Source organism: Myodes glareolus, chromosome 18 (genome assembly GCF_982192425.1).
Source record: "Myodes glareolus chromosome 18, mMyoGla1.1, whole genome shotgun sequence".
In the NCBI taxonomy this organism is placed as follows: Eukaryota; Metazoa; Chordata; class Mammalia; order Rodentia; family Cricetidae; genus Myodes; species Myodes glareolus.
The window spans coordinates 28,844,572-28,850,450 of NC_142043.1; positions in this window are offsets into that span (position 1 = coordinate 28,844,572).

Sequence of the window (5,879 nt, forward strand, 5' to 3'; positions counted from 1 at the left end):
AGGAAACTAACCTCACAGCTTAAGAGAAATCAAACACATCATTTAAAATAACTGAACGAGTAATCAAGCATTCGGGAATATGTGTTGACTTTATTTTGACTAGAATCTGCTCCAAGTTCATGACAGACATCAGCTCATTTAATCCTATTACAAACAGGTAGAGAGGTATTCATTCACTTTTTTTTTTTTTACAACTTACTAAAAGCAGAGAGAAAGCAGGAGACTTGTTAAATGTCATACAGCCAATGAGTGGTGGAATCAGTATTTGAACTTGATCAATGCAGCTCCGGGATCTAACATGTTGTGTTACCTTACATGTTGTGGTTAGACTTCAAAGTTCTGATATCTCAAGGATGTGTGGCAATAAGGTATATGCTTTCCTGATTAAAGTCTAGGTCAGATATCTCTAAGTGTGTTGAAGACTCACTTACAATACAATTTCTGCCTCAACCAAAGTTTAAAAATAGTTCAGCACAAACTGGATTTAGGGTGTTACTAAGAGTAAACTAACAAGCATGAAGCTGGGAGGGTGTCCTAGCTTGCTTTTCTGTTACTGTGATTAAAGCATTGACCAAAAGCAACCTCAAGAAATAAACGTTTATTTCATGCTGTAGCTCCCATCATTGAGGAAAGTTTGGGCAAGAACTGAAGCCGAGACCATGCTGGAGCTGTGTTTACTGGCTTGCTCTTCACTGCTTATTCACTCAGCCTGCTTTCTCATACAACAATGGACACCTGCACAATGCATGCTCCACCCATAGTAGTCTGAGGCAACCCATATCAATTATAAAACATACATACCCACTGACCAATCTGATTGAGGAATCAAATAAGATTCCCTCTTTCAGGATGACCCCAGTTTATGTTAAGCTGCTTAATCATGTAAGGGGAAACTTTGAGAAAATATTGTAGAAGCTGGACGGAGAAATATAAATATAAATATAAATATATATATTCATATGTATGTGTATATAATAATATTTCACTATGCATATTTATGATATTCTTAATAAAAAAGAAAAATAAAAACACTTATAACTAATCATTATGAATTAGATATTTTCTGGCATAAGGTATAATGTTCCCTTAGATTCTATTATCACACAGAATTCCCTCTTAAATCTCTCCAGCCATCCAAAGACTACAAGATAGCAAGTGTTTTGTGTTGAGTATTCCCTGATGAGTAACAGTGTCAGGCTCTATCTTTCTGTATTTTATTTGTTATTGGTAATATTCTAAATTTCCACCTTGCCCATTTTGAAGTCAGTGGATTTTTGCTGTTTATTTTATTGGACTTTTTGAGCTGGAAATTTTTCATGTTGTCCACACTGGATCTTGAATACTTGGGCTCAAATAATCCTCTTGCCTCAACCACTCAAGTAGCTGGGAAAATCGGTGCAAAACACCTTTTTCTCCATGATATTTTATTAAACTGAGGTAACATGTAGAGTCCAGAGTAGCAATCAAGCTTTTATTATGGATCTGTTAACAGCAGAGAAAATCTAACCCGAGAAAGAAAATATAGGGAAGGAAACTGGGGGCTGCGAGAGAATACTTCTTAAAACAAACTACTTGATTCATATATGGACTTTCCAACAAGAAAATTCCCTTCTTCTCTAGCTAAGTGCATATGAAAATACCTGGCAGAACTTTCCATGAGACGAGTGGAACATATGGAAAGAGAGGTTGGGGTGACCAACAAGCTCAGTGAAACCAATAAGAGGGATTGTGGCTACCAGAGTCCGTACTGCCTCTAAAATTACTACCCGGGTCTGCACTGACTCTAAAATTCTCCTAGAAGTTGGTGACACTTTCAATATGTCTCCACAGATACATTAGAGGCATTTCTAAAATACCACTACCACTCCAAATTTCTTCAGCATCTTTTCTTATTAGTTTGCAAACCTTAGCTTCCATATCATAATCTTCCTGAGTTTCATCTTTATCTGCAAGGTTGTAGTGGTGTGGAGTTATCACCAGACTTCATGTACCCCATGCACTGGAGTCTTGTTGACCTCTGTAGGAGACAAGTTCTAACCATGGTCACCCAGCAAGCTCCTACTTCCCTGGCTCCCAGTTCTTCAGGGAATCAGTCCTCACATTGAGGTTTGAGCTAAACTAGCTTTACAGGTATCCATCGTAAATCTGTCTTTGTATATACTCCACCTACCTGTCTTCTTTCTCTACAGTACATTCAGTTCAAAGTAAAAGACTTCTCTTATTTATTTTGCATTTTAACCTTACTGCGTGTACCTAGTTTCTCAAGGACTCACACTATTAAGTACAGAACACTGCATTTAATTTTGCTTTTAATGCATTAATTTCACCGGATCAAATTGAATTTTCATGAGGACGATAGATTAAAATACAGTTCTTGTAAACAGGATAGCTCCTACAAAAGTGGCTTGACTCATTGTGTCTGATATATGAGGTGGTGAATCACAAAGCCTCAAAAAAATGTATGATCTTTTTCCATCCTCAACCAGATTTCAGTTTCTGTGTTTCTCTTTTTTGCCCTTCACTGGAGAACTAATAGCACAAACTGGGGGAATAGGCCAAGGAGACTGAAATCTTTCCACTGGTCTATTTACACACACAGCATCAACTAGAATTCCCTCTTGAAAACAGTCTTCAGTCAATTTTGGCTTTTCAACATGGTCAGAATCTTTAAACAGCTGTACACCCTGAGGATTAGAGGACCCAGGATCAATTATGTTCCCTCATCTACAACCTCACAAGCAGTTGGATGTTATCAAGAAAGGCTAGGATAAAATCCGTCTAACATACGGGAATGTATTTACCAAAACATAATCCTTTCAGTCCAGAAAGTTTCCATTCTTTCCTCAGGCCCTTTAACGCATATTATGAAATGAAAATCCAATTTTAAGTATGACATATACCCAACACCTGATGGCAGACAGAGCCGAGCATCTTGTGATCATCAAGAAGGTGACAATGTCTTAAGTAATTTGAATTTAAATGAAATGTCAAAGTTGCATATAAGAAGTCATTCTCTGTCTGGTATTTGTTTCTCCCCTCCCCTGTGGTTAGTTCTCCAATGGCAATTGAACCAGTATAGTGACTCAGATGCAGTTTCTCTTAATCCAAAAGCTGTGAACTGATAGCAGATCATCTACCCATAGGACCAGCCCAGATGATAAGCAAATGAAGTATAGCATCCATGAATAGGCTTTCTGAGATCCTTAGATACCTCATTTCTGCTTCTATTTGGAGGTCTCACTCTATAGGCTGGGAATATTTCTTTGGGGTTTTTCGAGTCACATGAAATGCCACCTTCTTTTCCTTCCCAATAAAACAACACGTGTTTGCAAATAAACAGCTTCCTCATAATAACTTGGAAAATTAAAGACCTCTGTAGTTTGATTTGTCTCTAGCTTTTGTATTACAAGTAAGTATAAATCTTTTTTTAAAGTGTTGTGAATTTACCATAAATTAGTAAGTGGTTAAGTGAATAAGAAATCTTTCTAAATTAAATCATCTCTATGCTGGAATTGAACCAGTCACCGTGTGATAAGATTCTTAAAAGCCGTTTTGCTTAGAAGAGAGGTTATAGGAAGCACATTCTTAATGTATTCCTGAACCTGTTCTGACTGCTGAGAATGTCTGGGAAATACAATCTTAAGATGCTCTAAGGCTTCCAAAAATTTAAACCTTTGTTTTGATACTTACTCTGAGGTTGTATTTTACAGGAAGCACTTGGGTTTTGACCTGAAACCATGTCTTGTTTTCATAATCTTTTTTTTCCTTCCTAGGCAAGAATGAAGATGGGAAACAGTTTTGCTTTCAAGACTGAATATCTCTTGGCTCATTTGCATTGCAGTAAAAGCTGCCTGTACTGGATGGAAGCCTCTTTATCACTCTTACTAAACCTCATCAGTCAAGTGAAAGAATGCAATTCATGCTTTGAACAGTCTGCTTGGAACTTCTTGTAAGAGTCATAGACTCCTTAGGTAGCTTTTCTATTTTTGATGTTACCACAGTGACAGTATTGAGGATCTTTCTGCCAGTGGAAATCCCAAAGTCTCTGCTCTCCAACTTTCAACAACTTCACTCCATTTTCTTAGCCCAACCAATAGCTGCTCCTTTAAGGGTATAAATGGTAGTTTCTTTTCATACATGCCATCATTCCACTTTTAGACATCAACCACTACAGGAGCTGATCAAAGACCATGTTCCTGTATACACATTTACTAATTTTCATCATAAATTCTAATAGTGATGGAAATTGTTTCTCATATTATTCTGAATCATTTCCATGTGTCTGACAGCCAATAATTGATGATGATTTTGAATGAGAAAAAAATCACAGCTTAAATTCTAAAAAGCATTTTCTTGATTTTTTTCAAGCTTTTTGATACTATAATTTGAAGTTCAATGTTAAAACAATGCCATGTGAGAAGAATAAAGCATGTTTGCAAAGATAAGACTCAATAACTTAAAACTAACTGATAATAAAAAGCTCAACTCAGTACAAAAAAAGTGAAAATTCTCTTGAGAAATAATCATGTGTATACAACAAAACAAAAGCATGGCCACTCTACATGTCAATTCCGTGCACGAGTCTACCTTTACCTTAAAAGTATAGATGCCATGAGAGAGTAGAAGAAAACAAAGAGCTCCAGTATTCAAAACAGTAATTAGTCAGCTTTATAAATATGGTATTTGCTAAGCAACTCTAATGGAGAGGGAAAACTGAATCATTAAGGAAAATGCTTGTCACATTTTTGTCAAATTCAAGAGAAGATTTATTATAAGCTTGTCTGAGTTTGACTTATAGAGTTGTCATTTAGATTATAAAACTGGAACTAATATTTAATTAAATAATTAGAAATCAATGTGCAAAAAATGAAATTTTTTAACATAATATATATATAAATATGCTGCAAGGATTATATCTCAGTTCTTGAAGACAACTTTATTATAAATGTCACAGAAAAATACTATCTTCAATCTGAATTAAAGTAACATCACTAACTTTTAGGTTTTAGTAGGTATCATACTATTGTGGAATCTGTTCTCTATTTAGGGCCCCTGCCAAATATAATCTTCTAGAATAGTTATACCATTTTATTTGCATTTCCAACTCCAGTAATTTGTACAAGGAGTGACACAGTAGACACAAATAACATTCTGGAATAAAAGCATAAGAAATTTCTTTCTTAAGATACTTGTTCGTCTTCTTAACTCAATGTTGAGATAGTTAAAATACTAGTTCCATGTTCTTCAAAACCACATTGCTCAACAGGGGTCACTTATTGGCTGCACTGTGTCCAAAAAACTTGCAGAGACATTGTTTAAGCCTGAGATTTATTTTCTTTTTCTGAGTTATTTCTACTTTTATCAAGAAAAGAACACTTCTGAGTCCCTTTGCACAAAGAGCTGTATCAGGTGAGCTGTCTTCTTTGGTTTGTTGCACATCAGAGAGCCCACAAACATAGGAACAGGAAAACATATGTATTGAAAACTAAGTCCCTTAAAATCTGCCTTTCTTAAGACTCTTCCTCTCTCTGGCATTCATTCACTAGCTTCACTAGTGCATTTTATATAGTATAGGAATATTGGTTTTCTATTTGGCATTTAGCAGACTCATTGCATATGGATATAGAATTATGCTTTATGCCTAGATTTTTTTAATGCTGTAGCTATTTCAAAATAAGATGGAAGGAAGGAAAAGAAAAGAAGGGATGGGATTGGTTTTCCATTCAAAGTTTCATCTTTAATTTTCCACAATATCACTGTTCTCATAGTTGCATTTGTAAATATATAAACCTGGAAAAACTGTAGTGTATTTACAGCTGAGGAAAATCACAAATACTAATGAATAATGCCTCTTGACTTTTTCTTTACTTCCAGGTCAG